General features: G+C 41.4%; 1 protein-coding gene across 3 annotated transcripts in view; it reads left to right on the top strand.

Moving 5' to 3' along the window:
- The window catches only part of LOC135468337 (alpha-2C adrenergic receptor-like), a 32,318-nt gene that overhangs the window by 5,651 nt on the left and 8,401 nt on the right, over positions 1-18,266 (top strand). Inside the window, exon 1 of one of the 3 annotated variants that reach the window (XM_064746534.1) lies at positions 8,690-9,072. The exons of the other annotated variants lie outside the window; for them this stretch is intronic. The gene's annotated coding sequence lies outside the window, so the exon portion shown is untranslated. Of the gene's footprint in view, positions 1-8,689; positions 9,073-18,266 lie in introns of those variants that run through there. 3 annotated transcript variants of the gene reach the window in all.

The raw sequence follows: 18,266 nt of genomic DNA, 5'->3' as shown, positions 1-18,266 counted from the left end.
GGGTGTGTCAGTAATAAGTGTGAGTGGTCAGTAGTAGGCGTGTGTCAGTAGTAGGCGTGTGTCAGTAGTAGATGTGTGCTGTCAGTAATAGGTGTGTGCTGCCTATCACATGTGGGTGTTAATCCTATCACATGTGGGTGTGTGGTCAGTAGTAGGGGTGTGTCAGTAATAAGTGTGAGTGGTCAGTAGTAGGCGTGTGTCAGTAGTAGGTGTGTGTGGTCAGTAGTAGACGTGTGTCAGTAGTAGGTGTGTGTGGTCAGTAGTAGACGTGTGTCAGTAGTAGGTGTGTGTGGTCAGTAATAGGTGTGTGTGGTCAGGAGTAGGTGTGTGTGGTTAGTAGTAGGCGTGTGTCAGTAGTAGGTGTGTGTGGTCAGTAATAGGTGTGTGTGGTCAGTAGTAGGCGTGTGTCAGTAGTAGGTGTGTGTGGTCAGTAGTGGGCGTGTGTCAGTAGTAGGTGTGTGTGGTCAGTAGTAGGCGTGTGTCAGTAGTAGGTGTGTGCTGTCAGTAATAGGTGTGTGCTGCCTATCACATGTGGGTGTTAATCCTATCACATGTGGGTGTGTGGTCAGTAGTAGGGGTGTGTCAGTAATAAGTGTGAGTGGTCAGTAGTAGGCGTGTGTCAGTAGTAGGTGGGTGTGGTCAGTAGTAGACGTGTGTCAGTAGTAGGTGTGTGTGGTCAGTAATAGGTGTGTCTGGTCAGGAGTAGGTGTGTGTGGTCAGTAGTAGGCGTGTGTCAGTAGTAGGTGTGTGTGGTCAGTAATAGGTGTGTGTGGTCAGTAGTAGGCGTGTGTCAGTAGTACGTGTGTGTGGTCAGTAGTGGGCGTGTGTCAGTAGTAGGTGTGTGTGGTCAGTAGTAGGCGTGTGTCAGTAGTAGGCGTGTGTCAGTAGTAGGTGTGTGCTGTCAGTAATAGGTGTGTGTGGTCAGTAGTAGGTGGAGTGTTGTTTTTGCTATTGTCTGGTTTCAATTGTCTTTTGTCCCTACGAAGAATCGGCGATACATAGAGCTATTTCATTGTTTTGTAGTGGTAGAGTTGGCGATATGTTTGGTGATTTTACCGACTGTGCCGAAAATTGGCGATATGTTAATTGCGTGGTTTCACTGGTTCGTAACGAGAATAAGTGACATGTTAGGAAATTTTACCGTCTGTACTGGCGATAGACTGGGCTGCTTCTCTGGTTGATGCTGAGAATTGAAGATATTTTAGGTGATTTTATTATTGTCTGGTTTCACTGGTCTCTACCGTTAACTGGCTAAATGTTAGGAATCTATTGTCCCTACCGACAATTGGCGATAGATCGGGCTATTTCGCTGGTTTGTCTTGAGAACTGGGGATATGTTAAGGGATTTTACTGACTGTACTGAGAATTGTCAATATACTGAGTGATTTTACTGACTGTGCCGAGGATTGGCGATATACTGGTTAATTTTACTCATTGCACCGAGAAGTGGTCATATGTTTGGTGATTTTACTGACTGTGCCGAGACTTCGCAATATGTTAACTGTGTGCTTTCACTGGTTTGTGCTAATTGGCCATATGCGGAGAACTGGCGTTATGTTTGGTGAATTTACTGACTGCGACGAGACTTGGCAATATGTTAATTGTGTGCTTTCACTGGTTTGTGCTAATTGGCCATATGCTAAGTAACCTTACCGAGAACTGGCGTTATGTTATGCTACTGACTGTGCCCAGACTTGGCAATATGTTAACTGTGTGCTTTCACTGGTTTGTGCTAATTTGTGCTAAGTAATACTACTGACCTTACCAAGAACTGGCATTATGTTTGGTGAATTTACTGACTGTGCCGAGAATTGGCTATATTTTAGGTAATTTTACTAAGCGTGGCGAAATTTTACGATAAATTGGAATGTTTTATTCTTGGCACGGCACCGAAAATCTCTGCTTCACGGGGAACGTCTTCCTTCTACACCGAGTGGTTACTCTACTAAGATGTAAGACTTATAGTGTCTGTAGCGGAATTGGGCGTTGTGTGTGATAGTTTTATTGTCTCCACAAGGGTCCGGTGTCGAGAAGCGCGCTTCAGGCTGCTATGTGTAGCAGAAGTGGGTAGAAGCTTCCTTTACACGGCTCTCCTGTGTAAGATCAACTCCCGCGGTTCTGGGAACAGATTATCCCTGATAAAGCCCACTCGTAACCCGGCACGTCTCGAAATGGATGGGGTCCTCAACCCGACTGAGCATTATACGCTTAACTGCCAGTAATTTGTTCAACATAATAACATCACTACAGCCTTGCGCAATGTTATTAAATTTCGCAAGGTCTTCTTTTGTCTTAACAAAATGAGAGACCTAATGCACTTCACTTCTTGTAGGCAATTCCGCCGGTAAAAACGTCAACATAACTGACTGGTCTTTTTCGCAGCATTTGCCTCAAGTACATAATGTAGACCATCCTGGCTCTCGTACCATCAATCGAATCACTGTAACCTGGTAACATGGCGAGTTCATTAAAGCGTAAAATTTGGAATTTTACTTTACAGAATTTAAAACTGTGTGTTTTGATTCCTGTTGATCATCGAATGGAAAGTTCTTGTCTTTATACTGTACGGTAGTTTTATCCCGTCGATACCGTTTACTTTCACACGATTGGTCACTTTAGTGATTGGAGGTATGTTTTGAGGTGTCACCAAAGTTGGGTTTTTTTTTGCATATGTAAAGCTGCTTATATACCTTAGTCTTTCAATCAGACCAGAGATATGAAGAAGTGAGGCAGTCAATAATAATACAGTCTAATCACGCCATTTAACATAGAAATGTTAAATAAATCAATCGTTATTGCATTACAGGAATAAATATCTTAAATGTCACGAGGTATTTCCGTCTTTGTGTCACCTTTGTTGTGGGCATATTCCCCAAGTTTAAAGATTTACTGACTATAAATGAAGCTTTAGTACTGTTAATCTCCGCAAACAACCGACGACATCGGACACCCTTTACCAATTAAAGGGATCGACCTTTTCCACGGCCTCCTGATTATGCAAGGCCGCTTGGTCTTCTTGATGTGCAATATGGCCATGCATTTGTATAGTAAAAAGGGCGTCTTACACAATTTGCCCAATTATATGTTTGGAGCTCATGCTAAATACATTCTTTTCTGTAAAGGTGTAATATTTATCTCCGTTTGTGACAGTTCCGGTTCCGGTTCCTTATGGCATATACATCTGTTGCAAAGGCAAACAAATGCAACAAGTAGCTGTCTAATATCACGTAACGTCGAAGTAAGCAGCTGTCGCGTAGAAAACTTTGTCTTAGAAAACTGTCTTTGTGACATACAATCCAATGAAAGTGTAAATTAAGGTGGGCTACGCTAGGGCTCGTCAAGGTCTTAGTACACGTGTATAGTTCTGAAGCTGTGCACGTTACTTCTACCACTTTGCGTTTTGCGGGACAGTGCGTCGCGGATTGATCCCAAGAGAGAAGGCGGCCAGTCCAAGAGGACTTGAATTCTCAAAGCGTCACTGCCTCTACCCTTCCTGTCGGTAATACGGGCGCCGTTTTGCCAATAAATCTTAGAACCAGGTGGTGCAGCAGGAATAAATTTTACGCCTTATGCTCGCCATATCAACGGCAGACTGCACCTATGAAATTATCATTCAGTTTAAATTTATGACGTTGACGTCTTGTGTTTGAAGAAGCGGCATTTTGTTTGCTCAATTCTCGCAGCGCAGGCCTAGCCGGAGGGACATGACCATTGATTGGTACAATCAGTAACTAGCGCACGGTTACTCCACCAATAACTCTAGCGTCAGCTGCTACAAGCTTGTTTTCACACAGGCCTCCCAGTCAGGAACACAATGCCGTATTCATCTTTTTCAATCGGAATATTTCTGAGGAGCCGAGGATCAGCATTTGAACAAGGCGAGTACTAGCAACTATGGCCTTTGCGTAGGGAATATATACCTGGAATATATGACGAACTTCATCATACCTTCCTATCTAAGCTTGTCCTCTCTAATTGCAACCTATAAGTAATCTAATTACCTATACTAATTTGCGATAATTTCTCTAACCTCTGAGAGGCTTATATTTATGTGTAAATTTCACGTTGGTCGCGTATGCCTTGTTGATACCAATGTCTGGGTTCTTGTGCTTTTCTTTAGCTTACTGAGTACGCATTCTTTTTGGACTGGTTTACACGAGTAAGCGCCGGTCAGTTTTATGGGTGAAGGAAACCAGAAAGAAACTTGGGGAAACCACCGCCGTTCATCAGTAATACCTTAAAAACCTCAAGCCTAAAAAAGCTGCACCTATACCAACAGGAACCGGATTCTAACGCACCAAACACCGCTAGTCAAGAGCTGGTCATCTTCCAACAGAAGAGTGATAACTCGGTCCGTATATAGAATAGTAATGGATGGATATAAATTAAAAGCATGCAGACCAGTAAAAATTAAGTAAAAATAATGTATTGACTAGGTTAAGAAAATAACTTACAGTCTACATTTCGACAGAGGGACGGTGTAGTAGTGATGTTTATGCCATCCTAAGAGGTGCTAGGGGAGCGTAATTTGCTACTATTTAATCATTTACATGGAGCGTTGGAATAAACCCGGAAGAAAAATTACAATAGACAATATTTCATCGGTTGCGTGTGACCATTTGCCAAATATCACACTGTCGGCACTACTCTGGTTTTACTCTCCATGATGTAAGTCTCTATACGGGTGTGCTTTCAACGATAGGAAGTTTCATTCATTAAGTGCTGCCGCCTTCTTGTGGTATCTCATGTTCTTGTGCAAACGGAATGTTTATTGTATTCCTCACTTCTCGTCTACCTTATATTTTGGGATGAATGACTTTTTGCTTCTCGACATTTTGCTTCTTACGCTTCTCCCCTTTTCAAAGGGACGTCATGGTGCGCCTTTTGGTTGCCACCTGAACACGCCTTATCTGACCTTAGACGTTCCTGCACTAACTCGTGCCTCCCGTGGAGATGTAACCCGCGAAGTGGCTTCCCTTGCCTGACTTCTGACCTTCACGTGGTTCACATGATGTACAGGTGAACATCTTAACCTAGACACGCATTGTATACTTTTACTTCTTACTAAACTGACGCATATACATGTAAGTCAACAAATTATCTTTTGAGAATAGGAAAAAGTGAACTTATTTTCCTTCATCAAACCCTGTATGACTTAATTCCCGTGCCGCTTGACACCAATAAACCATAATTGCCAATTAGTTGTTCATTTGACTGGCGTTTTACGCCGTGCTCAAGAATATTTCATTTAACATACCTTGGCACAACCCGGGGTAAACCCACGACAATCCTCAGAGATTACCACAGAGATTAGACATTGCAGGTATATGTATGAGCGCAAATGTTTTTCTGGCCCTCCTTCCAACGAAAAGAAAGTCTTTCGCCAAATGATTGACATGTTTACACCGAGCTCCTCATAAACATGCTTATCTATACTACTGGAATAAAGTAACTGTGCATCATCTGCAGTTATGCCATGTTCTAATGAATTAAGATAAGAATATGATATTTCGTATTCTGTTTAATCACTGTTTAACTGCTGACAGGATAATCTCGAAATCTTTATGATTTGACACTAGGCATCATGACACGCCCTCGAAGAGATATGGTGTCAAAAGTCAGTTCACAAACTCAATATCGTGTGTGTCCACCATTGGCGTTGATGCAGGCTTGACAACGACGACGCATAGACGACACTAAGCGAGTGAAGAAAGCTTGGGGAATGTTGTTCCATGTCTGAAGCAACATTTGTCCCAAATCAGCTAACATCAATGGCTGATTCGGGCCCTGACGTAATCGCCGTTCCATTTCATCCCATGCGTGCTCGATAGGGGACAGGTCAGGAGAAACTGCTGGCCAAGGGAGTACCGGAATGTTGTGCTGTCTCAAGAAATCCGTCACAACACGAGCGACATGTGGACGGGCATTATCTTGCTGAAGTGTGATGTTACGTCCATGTCCTTGAATGAACGCTTGCACATGAGGCAGAATGATATCGTCCCTGTATCGCAGGCCTGTCAGATTGCCATTCACAATGACAAGTTGGGTCCGCCCATGAGATGTGATGCCTCCCCATACCATAACGCTGCCGCCACCAAACGCTCGACGTTGAACAACGCACGCGTCATCATACTGTTCACCAGGACGTCTGTACACCCTTGCCCTGCCATCAGAGCCGTCCAGGTGAAATCTCGACTCGTCAGTGAACAGAACACCATCCCAATCTTGTCTCCTGTACCGTACATGTTGTCTGCACCAGACAAGACGTGCCTATCGGTGACGTTGGAGCAAAATCGGACGTATGGCAGGACGTCTGGGCCGGATGTTGCGCTCCCGCAGTCGTTTCCGTACAGTCCTGCAACTGATTGGGCGTAAGCCAGGAATGGTCCGAGCAGTCAAACTGGAACTCTGGAATCGATTCCTTAGATGGGTCAGCCGAATATGGTTGTCTTGCTGACGTGACGTCACACGTGGACGGCCGGACCGGGGCAAATCTCTCGTGTTCCCATTCTGTTGAAAACGTCGCCATAGAGAGGATATCGTGTTTCGATGGACACCAAAATGTCTGGCAACTTCATTCTGGGCCATTCCAATCTCCAGCATACCCACGGCGCGGAGACGCTGATTTTCTGTAAGCCGTGGCATGTTGTACGCATAGTTTATGTTGAAGTTAACGTGTTTTCCACAACATTTAGAGGCTAAAGAATAATCAACAGTTCTTCAATTTTCGAAATCAGGTGTGTGAACTTCATGTGTCAAACATCATGCAGAATGTGAGTCATGTCATTATACACGAAGTGCACGTACCACGCGCGATACGTGACATGACATTTCATGAAAAATGCTTGGCTAAATGTTTATTGACGGTTAGGTTTATAACTTTTCAAACATCTTTTGTTTTGTCCCATTTTCTGTGATGCACAGTTACTTTTTTCCATTAGTATAGTTTGTCAGGGTGTACAAAATGAGATGTTATTCCATTTCCTAGACTCCTCCCTTATTTTCTTACCATTCATCCTGAAAGTCATGGTGTTCATGAAATAATGAGTACGTCTTAAATCACCAAACCTATATATAAATACATAAATCTCGAGGTAAATATACTTTTGAACGTGGTACACTGCATGGGCACCTAACCTTATAGCTCTCGGTCACTAGTGCATCGCCTTGTATCCAATTGACCTAGTGGAACTTATTACTTATTATCGTATTATCTTGGCTACTCGTTACTGGCCTCGTGGCCTCTTGACCACAGCACCTCCTTCTCCACTGTTCTCGGAGCCTAGGTGACAATGATTGAGGGATCGTCATCGCTGGTAGAACCGCTTAAGGCGGCTTACATGAAGTTCATGGGAGATACATCGTACATTTGGGAAACTTCTTTAGTCACAAGGCCAATGTAGTTTACTCCGGGCACTCCAGCTTTTTGTACTCTTGAAAATGGCCACAGACTGTGTTAAATGCCATGCAATCAATCGATGTCACCCTCTTTTATATCGAACACCTTATTATCTTGACCTCCTCTATATGTTGCACTTTTGTACCACGTTCAAAAGTATATTTACCTCGAGATTTATGTATTTATATATAGGTTTGGTGATTTAAGACGTACTCATTATATATATATATATATATATATATATATATATATATATATATATATATATATATATATATATATATATATAACACCCATATATATATAACAATATCTCAATCAATTATCTTATTTAAAGGGTACACATTTAATTGATATATAAAAAGGATCGATCAAATTGATATCGATGTCTTCAGAAGGATTGATGGATAATGACATTTTATTTCATACATGTCATCAATGATACTACGGTGTATGACGACGATTGAGATGACATAGATGACGGACATCAACGCAAACACGATAGGGACAAACTTTAATATACAGTCATATACATAAGACAGGTCATTCAGTCATAACACGCTAGGGACAGCAACGCCACCGATCGATTTTAGCATATTACATATTGCGACGAGAATTTCTGAAAATCAGGCATGAGATCTAAGGCCTTTAGCCTACATTGCCAAGTGAATTTTTTACTTTCAGTAATTCAGTTATTGTTTGTTACCTCTAAAATCACTTCCCCTCGTATGGTATGTTTACCTAAACAGCTAAACAGTGCCTTTAAAAGATAAATTCACAGATTTTTGAGAATGTGTCCCACATCTGCTTTTTGGAGCAGGGTAGGCGGTTATTGTATGATGCTATCTGCACTAGAAATGTCTTGGTCTTCTGCACAAGTGTATTCGAACGACTGGCGCCTCCCATTTTGATCCACTGAAATACCTGATGTTTCAACCAGTTGGACAATACCTAATTGCAGCCACCATATACACTTTATGTTTGTGTTTTCTTTGCCAATATACATTTGCAGTGCCCAAGCGCATTTGAATGGAGGCATTGAACGTCACCATTAAGCAAGGGCTGCGATTTCACAAATCGGCACAGTATGCAGTTTCGTCTTGTTGAGCGTTAAATAACTTACCACTTGACATTGGGTTTGTTTGATTTTATTTAAACCTTGTACGCCGGTCTCCTAAGAACATGCTGGTTTAGAACACCGTATGTTTGCACAACTTTTACCTCTCAATAATCATGTCAGCAACGGTTGACTTCAGGGTTTCTATCGCCGAGAAGATTAGATGAATAAAACAAGCCTACATAATGCTCATGTACAAAGCCCTATCCGAACGATCATAATCAAATAAATACCTGAGTGAATAAACTGACAGTGTCATGTGTCGCCATACTTTTATCACTCCAATAACAAGGACCGAATCGATAGTTTTGTACTGACTCAGTAATTGTGAGCGCCAGTCAAAATGGTTTACTCGATTGCCCTCACACAAAGGTGTGTATATTAGATTTTAGTCCACCTATGCGGATAATAAGAGCGTTTCGTAGCTCTTGAGAAACTTTTGCGCGAGAGTCTCGATGGCTCTGTCAGTAGAAATTCACTTCATCCGATCTCTAAATAGCAGCTTGTGGCATCAAGACGTATCGTCGAGAGACGCTGTTCTCCTATGTGTTTCGAGGTGAGTGAAATGACGTGTTGTTTCATTGTAGTGTGGCGACAAATGGGACCTTCATAAGTGAATGAATATATTAAAGTTGACGGCTGAACTGTTTAGCTGTTTATGATCTGGTTGCTACGCTAACCGGTCTGAATGAATCGGTGGTACCATTGTCGGAGCGCTGGTCAATAAGCAGCATAGTTCCGTAGATTGCTCTGCCGATAAATCCAGAAACAATTTATGTCTTTAAAAAAGCGACATTTAAACAATTATTGCTTTTCCAAGGCTTTAATCTCAAGGGGTAAATGTGTGTGGGCTATCCTTGCAATACAGGCTTGTATTTGTTGATTTGATTTCGGTGGCTACCTAAGTAACCATTAAGTAATTATGTAGTGATTATGTTTTTGTATCCCATTCGCGTATGATGATGCAAGTGCCCGTCCACAAAACTTCTAACTGGATTTCTGTGCAGTTTGAGTTTTTCAAGCTTTATCACTTTCAATGTATGAATTCATGGTTGCAAAAAAAAGACAAAATCATGGGTTTTTCTTTGTATCTCAAATTATCCATGAAAGCAAAGATAGGCTACAATAACGATGTGTTTCCCCACATTTTACTAATAAGATAGTAGGGTAGAATATTATTGATGAGAGTAAAGATAAACAACAATACGATAATTTCTTCTACAATTAAGTCACAAAACGACTTATTTATACACATTCCAGAAAAGATTGAAGACCGATTTCCATGATGGTAAAGACGAACCACAACAGAACTTTTTCTTTACATATTTAAGAAAATATTGTAGAGTATTACTCTTTACTCTGAAGATAATCAACTGAAAAGATCTTTTCTTTATCACATATTTAGAACATATTGGAGAATATCATTTATTAATGGTACAAGCCACCAAAAACAATGCTTTTCACCCACATCTGAGGTGGAGCTCAACGTATCTACTAAGATCTTGTTCCCATGGGCTAATGTTAAAATTACATATCGCATGTATTCACGCCTTATAGCAGAGACTCTTGTCTCTTTCAGGAGTAATGCATAGTATATCGTGATGGCTTAGTCTGGGTAAAACGTTATCTTTTCATTAAAATTTATGGAGTCCAAGTCACAGGGCTATAAACAAGAACTCTCTTGTGCACTTGTCATTTTAGTTTTGTCATTTTAAGGATATTAGATCGGCTATTCTAATATTTATGTCGCATTTCACAGAAAAGGTCAGGAGCTGTTGTCTATCTGCACGTCTTCTTTCTTCCCACCTCGCAGATGTGTGTAAATACCAAGATAAAAATCCACATGAAAGATTGTTGGATCCAATATGAAAACCAGGCACTGGTGAACTTGTTTGTTAAAGTGTATGCAGGGTGAACATGGTAAAATATTTTCCGAGCCATACAGTGGTAATGACTGCTAGCAGGAATATGAAGTTTTCATGGCTGACAGCTTTAATACCTATCGTCTGCAATGACAGATTGGTTCGTCTAGTTTGTTCTGCCAGTACATCAGGCTAGTACAACGACGATAAAATCTTGTATCTATCATTGCTCTGATGGTGCAACTTCTAAAAACCTGAAACTGTCTGATGTCTTAGCGATATATTCCGCAGTTGTTTCAAAGTTTGCATATGCATGCCAGTCTGTCTATAGACACTGTACGTGAAAATCTAGTCCATATTGCATCTCCATTTGTTCAATCCCATTCTTGGGCAGGGAATTTTCAGGATTCTAGTGCATATATTGTTGTTGTGGCCTTACTGGCAATAAACGATCGACTGTTGTCTTGTGTGGTCTTGCATGAAGTTGGCGGGTGGTCTCATTCGTTTCAATAAAATAGGCCTATAGTTCATCAACTGGTGGTACCTTTCTGTGTTTACCTTATTCTTTACAGTTCGGTGATATCACGAAGGATTTCCTTGTACCACACCAATCTCACTTTCGACATATCCATGGTGTTGCCACACTACGCCACCACCCAAACACAGTATCCTGACCTGACAAAATACTAAACTACGCGTCGGCGAAGACATTTGTACATGAATGCCAGCCGTCATCCAACACGGACTAAGTTCGCCATAACCATAGGAACAATTTCCAAAACGTTCAACACAAGCCTCGAAAGAACAACGAAAGTAAATATAGCAATAATGTATAATGTATGTAAAGAATATAAAGACACCCCCTTTTGCTGAGCAGCAGATCCTGAAAAATCAGCTGATATGTTCCATCACGATTGTGGGTCTTCGGCTTGCGAGGCGGGCATCCAAATCTTTTGATCTCCGCGTTGCGGTTTGTCAAATTGACAACTGTGGAGGACAGCAATAAGCTAAATTTAAAAAAAAGCTCCCAGAAGTAGTATTTGAGTTATCTGAGATTTTTTCCGTTTTGAATATTGATTTATTTGAGCTTCTATGACGAAAATCATGAGAGCAGAAAATTGGCGAAGATGCTATAGTATGTTGCATCGTGACACATGAAGTGAATGGGACATCAGGATACGACTGCACCTTGACACATGAAGTGAATGAGACATCAGGATACGACTGCACCTTGACACATGAAGTGAATGAGACATCAGGATACGACTGCACTTTGACACATGAAGTGAATGGGACATCAGGATACGACTGCACCTTGCCGGATGTGTCACTAACGCCTTGACCTGAAGTCTCGGCCAATCAGGTTGGGCATTGTGATATCGCCATTGTCATATCACCGCACATCAGCCGACAAGGAGTGTCGTTGTGATATCACCATTGTCATATCACCGCACATCAGCATATAAGGAGGGTCGATGTGATATCCGGGAGCGGTAGACCCAGGGTCAGTCCTGGGTCTAGTCACACCTAAGACCTTAAAAGAGGAAGTTGTAACTTGGCGTTCAACATGAAAGGGATAGTGCAACGACTGGTTGACCCGTATCAGTATAATGGCTTGGGCGGGGCGGTTGACTTGCCTTCGGTCTCAGTGAAGTAGCACTAGATAAAAGAGCGGTGGAAGTCCTGCAACAAGGAGGCACATCACATGCACTCTAAGGGTTCCTTTGTCGTCATATGGCTGAAAAAGGTGTTTAAACGAGCAGAGTACGACGTTAAACCCCAAGCACTGATATCACCATTGTCATATCACAGCACATCAGCCTATAAGGAGGGTCATTGTGACATCACCACAAACACCGAGTGTTTTCTAACGCTTTGGCCTGGGGGAGGGGGGGGGGGGCATCAGGATATCACCGCACCTTGACGGGTGTATTACTATCGCCTTGACCTGAACGCACAGCTGATAATGTTAGACATCAGGATATTGCCACACATCACCGGGTTTATATGTAATGCATTGGCCTGAAATCATAGCTCATGAAGTATCCAGATATCGAAATGTGGACAGTTGATCGCTTCTTGTCATGTCCCACGGCAGTCCAATTAATATAATGATCGTTTTGGTCTTGCCAACTACCGGGGTAATCATATTTAACTAGCTGTTTTTGTTTCAATTCAAACATATCGTGCAATTTGGTACAAACTCATGTGTGGTAGGATGAAAACAGTCAGTAATAGTCTTTAGCCTCACTTAGTCCCACTAGCCTTTGGGCCATATTTTTTATTGATTCCGCTTTTCTCTCCTTACACTACGTACTTCGTGTGCTCTCTTCAGTTCAAGTAGTAAGTCAGCATGGCGCTTGTAAGTAACTTCTACATTTTAAAGAATTTACCAGAAAGGTTGATATAATCGTATTTGTGCTGATCTTTATTGAATTACCCCACCCAGTGTTCCTCTGTGCACAATCCCACTTAGTTTGTGTGCAGGAGCGACTGAATCCAGAAGAAGAGGATTGGCTATTTTCGGGTAAGAGCAGATCAGCTTAACCACCTGTCGTTTATACAGCCTCTATATTAATGTTTACAAATCGTCGACGGCAAAGATTCCGTCCGCCTCCGGTTGGTACCAGAACTCGTGCTAAATGTTCAGATTATAAAAAAAAAAATTCAAAGTTGGCTTTCCTTCATTAACCTGCGCAAACCATGACCCGTACTGGATATATCCGGTATTCTCTGCTGTCACATAACTTCGCTGAACTGACGAGGCATTCGTCGAGAGACAGCTGCTTAACCCGAGTCTGTTTCCTTCCCCACACTTGTGTGCGTATAAAGAATCTTTCCAGTCGTTCGTTATCCCAAAAAGGTCGGCCGCCATTCCGGAGGTAAACCCTCAATAACTTGATAAGTATGCATGACAAGTTCTTTGCTTGATATTCGGAGTAATTAATGGTTGTCCATTATAGGAGATTATAGTGACACCTGTCTTACAGTATAACCGATGAGAACAGGGCTGTGCAGATCTGTGACGAATGTCATTACCGCTGTCACCTTTTTCACAATTGGTTATATAAAGCCTCTTCCAAGAACTGACACCATAATCCTTTGTCATACTGTTATCTCACATATTTGTCTCAAATCTTCGGGTTTCTTTTGGAAGCCATATAATATAATCAGCAAGATTATAACGGCACAATATGATACAAAGATGCTGACACCTCAATGCTTTGTCACACCGTTAAGTTAAATTGTTTGCCCAAAATATTCTTGTTTCATTTGAGACATAATTAACGAGAAACTAGGCCAACTGTTTGGTATTGTCCATACTGTGAGCCTGTTGCAGAGACGGTTGTAGGCAAGGATAAAATACTTCAACTGACAAATATTTTATGAATATTTATGCATACCAGTATAAGTCTTACGGAACACATTTGACCGAGATTAAAAAAACAGCATCGTTTTACTAATAAGAACTGATATAATTTGACAAATACAACTATGCACCTACCTTTATGGTGTATTTCTACATGCATGTGCAAATCTCCTGTGGGGCATAGCTTGAGATATAAAGGAGAAAGTCTACATTCCGGGTGGTTCCATTTCCGGTTGGTTCAAAGTTCTAGGCATTTATGTGCAGTTCGAATATCAGCCTGGTGCCCGAGAACAGGAAACACAAACACTCGGTCGAACGACATGTGTGTCTACTTCAATGCAGTTTTTAACATAAAATTACGGCCTGAACGATTTGAACCTAGTATGGATACAAGCTTCACAAAGAGAGACGGCGATGGATTTCTGCAAATAGGGACAGGAATGTATGCAAATACCCATGTTTCCTCCGTGGTAGCCTTATCGCCCAGCGCCATCTTTTGTTTTTCAAACGGTCACAGCGAGAAATTTGACTGGCTGATAACTAATGTTACTCTTTTCAACTCGCGGCATTTTCATTTCGTGTGTTGGACGGAAAGGCAGTTGTTTAACTTTACCAATTCCAGTCAGGCCGTACGTTGAAGTCCCAGACTAAAAAATCAGCGGGCTGACACTATGGCCATGGAAACTCCCATATCTACCCCCTCAACACACACACTTTTCTTTTTTATTTTTGTTTTACTCTGGGCTTTGCATGTACGATGTTTTCTCTACCCGTAAACTTGACTGCCAATGTGTGTAAATGAAAAATTCTCTAGTAGCCTACTTCCTTAAAACACAATTCGCGTAGACTTAAAAATGAAAACAAATTGTACAAGTTACTCCCAAAACATTCCATTGCAAGTGTTGTTTTCTAATTATCTACAATTTCATTAAGGCTATCGGTATCCATGAAAACTAACTTAAACAGTTGTATTTTTTTCTTATGTGCACCTGCTGACCCAGGTATAACGCACTAAGCCCCTCTTCTCCACGCACATCCGAATCAGGCCGTGTTTTCTGCACGCCCTTCTGCCCTCTCCTCCTGTCATCAGTCATTCCCCTCAATCTCGCCTCTTTTTTGTAATCGACAACGATATTTTAATTGATTTCGGCTTGTCTTGGGAATTCAGGTCGATACGAGTGCTGTTTCGTTGCCGCTATTGAGAAGCTTTCCTTGGGTTTAGCTTAAATCCTCACAGCCTCCTCCTCGAGGAATTCTCTACAGAAGATAATTCAATGTTTGTTCAATTTCTCTGGCATAGATGTTATTAGTTTTAATACATATACATGCCCGGACGTCCATGTGTTCACCCCTCGGACTTAAATAATTAACACAGTTCACAGCAGCACCTAGTCAAATGCTTTACAAAACCTGGAGAAGTTATGTCGGATATAGCATTGTCCACAAAACAAATTCTTTCTTTTCAAATTCTGTTCGTAAGCTATCAGATTTCACCCTGATATTTCACAGCTGGGCTTAACTTCATTACTGACACGGATTTGTCGTAAACAATGTATATGCTGTCAACATTATAGTATCAGTATAGGACTGGTCTGCCACAAGAAAACAAAACGACTGAAATGAAGTTGACAGCAACATTATATTCAAAGATTGTTACAAATCATTCAAAAACAAAATGGCCAAATTATACGAATATGTGCTGCTTTCTCTTTTGGATATAAAAACTTTCCACAAAGCTTAACACTGACAGATATGGCACGAAGTGCTTTTTCCTAGACTTCAATGGCAAAGCCTCAAACTAGTCCTATAACCTCCGGCCTGTGATTTTCACGTTTGTCGTTTGAAATGTTGACATCAAAATGAAACCCTGTGTGATAACTGTACTCAGGGCACAAGATTATTTCCAAGCAATAAGTTCTTGTCTCTGTGTCACAGTTAGACATAGCTATTAGGCAGAGCACTCACATTTGAAAATGTCATGTGCAGATTGTTTTAAAACCGATGATTTATCATATGAACTACTTTATCATATGTACAGCAGTTAAAACCAAGTCCATGCTTAGCTTAAATATGTAAGTTCCGGTCTTGCTGTAGAGTAATAATAACTCCTCTATTCTATTCTTAGCATGGTTAACAAAATCTTTAGTTTCTCGAAAAGGTGACATTCAAATCACAAATTCAAAGGGAAAAATCTCTAAATAAGATTGACATTTGAAAACGTTCGGCATAAGAGTGTTGTTGAACCAACCAAGATATTCACAACACATGTAGTGAGAAGTTTAAGCAATGTTTAATATTTTGCCAATTTGCATTACCTCCCTGCACCACATAGATATCACAGGAGATATCCACGAAATTTTTGATTGCAGTTCTTCAGGATTGAAAGGACTTTTGAATAAAGGCACTGGTACTTCATACTTTTTTTAATTAAAGCCGCTTATCGTTGATCCTCACGTAACCATTGTTTCTTTGGTCAGAATATTACCCTCTGCAAAAGAGGCACCATTTTCTGGAGAATTATCCGGTTTCTGTTAAAATTCTTAGATCTCACCACCAGCGTATGTTTGAAAAATTCTTGAGTTCGGTTTTAAACCAGAAACAAACAATTAATCAAAGCAAACTTTCCAGGAAAGCTTTATGTATTTACTGTTAAAGAGAGAATGCTGTTATGGTATATGCAAAGAGCGTTATTCCCTTGGCATATGTGGTTTCTTTTGTTTGTAAAACCCGATAATTGCTAGAAGTATTCTTTGGAAGTGATAAACATGAAACGTTTCCAGAGGGACATCATTAGCAACACTATAGCTATTTGACTCAGGGCTTCCATGCTACATCCGCGACCAACGGCATATTGGCAAACAACATCATGCAACATGTATGTATTTGTGACCGGCTTTAATCAGCCACCTGAAAACTTTAAATAGAAGACTTGCCAAGCCCTATTTTCCCTTTGTAACTGAGAATAGGGGCTTATTTGTAAAACAACAGCAGTGCGTTGTAAAAACACCAAGACAACAATTCTACTAACAATGCCCACGTCTCTGCGGGAGACTGGGAAAGCTTGACCATGCGGCAGATTTTACGGCGTGTGAGAAGTAGACATTTCCTGATGATATAATGGCTACGCTCCAATCTTTGATGGCGGATCGGATGACGGCACTCGGAACTCGTCGATAGGCGATGGCTGACAGTGGAGGTTTCCTGCCAAAGCCGATTCAAGGGCAGAATAACCCCAATAGTGCCGAAGTGCTGATTAGTGATTGGATGATAAAAAGGGATTTACCAAAAAAACAGAAAGCTTGGGTAGTGATTTATAGTTAGGCTGACAGTACATTGGCTGGTTATTGGTCATTGGCAGGAAGAATTCGGGCGAAAGTAACCATTGTAGCTGGGTTAATTTGGAATGTGAAGACAAGTGGAAATAGAGCAATCTCTTCACATCATAACTGATTAGGCTGAGACGCTTCGCTGTACCCCCGATAGCGCTCTTTCTTAATGCTGCAAGCTCAAGTTAAAGACGAGATCAGTGGCCAGATATCAGCGGACGACCACCAAATGATGTGAATCAGATGTAAACGAATCTTGAATTAGTTTATATCCATGTGTTGATGAGTTGATGTCTTGGTTGAGTTTTGTGAACGCTTAAGTGTCGTGAAGAGCCAGTCTGGCCGTTTGGAATGTTCTCGGAGTACTCATTAAAAGGTTAATGCGAATCGGCCATAGACGTTGTCTGACGGATTGTTACCACAACAGTGTTAGAACCTTCAGACGTAATGACTTCTGACCACCTTGTGCGAGATGATCTCGTATGCGCTTTTCCGTTAATTTTGTTTATTTACTAATTTATTTCATTATTCCCCCGGTTTCTGCACGTTTTCCTTTCGCCATTATCCGGCCTCCTCGTATGACTGAAATATTCTTTGTAACTTTTCGTTAAACTTGATTAAAGTCTGTTACCATTTTATGTTGAAATTTTATTGCAATACCGCTTGGTAACTAGATTATTCAGCTTTACAAATTCTTCAGATGCCTCTTGAAAAAACGACCAGTCTGGTGTGTTGAATACCAACTCCAACAACTTTTGGGCAAAACTTCTTGATGGCAAGCGTGACGAAGTATCGGCAAAATGCCAAACCAGAGAAACCTCTGCTTTACCTGTAAGAATTGTAAAGTTTATAAGGCTGGCGGCAGGAATCACTGCGGAACCTTCAAGAGCATTCAGGTCAAGTTTGTCTAAATCTAAACCAGCTCTCAGGTTAACTACTAAGCTTCAAGTGGCTGTGGACCCAGTCCTGTCGGTTATTTATGATTATTGGTGATGGACACGAGTGTATATAGCTGCACCGTGCTATAGCGTCACGTGTGCTATCCTGCACTCGGACTAGGGTCAATCAGCCTGACATAGTCAAGCAGAAAATTGCCGAGGATCGCCAACCTTGGCTGAGCTAATTGATTTATACAGACTGAACTGGTCAAGACGAGGCGACTGCCGCCTGCCGGAGTCGATTCCGTGTGCGC

This window comes from Liolophura sinensis, chromosome 6 (assembly GCF_032854445.1).
Source record: "Liolophura sinensis isolate JHLJ2023 chromosome 6, CUHK_Ljap_v2, whole genome shotgun sequence".
NCBI classification, from domain to species: Eukaryota; Metazoa; Mollusca; class Polyplacophora; order Chitonida; family Chitonidae; genus Liolophura; species Liolophura sinensis.
This window is presented reverse-complemented; position numbering and strand designations above follow the sequence as displayed.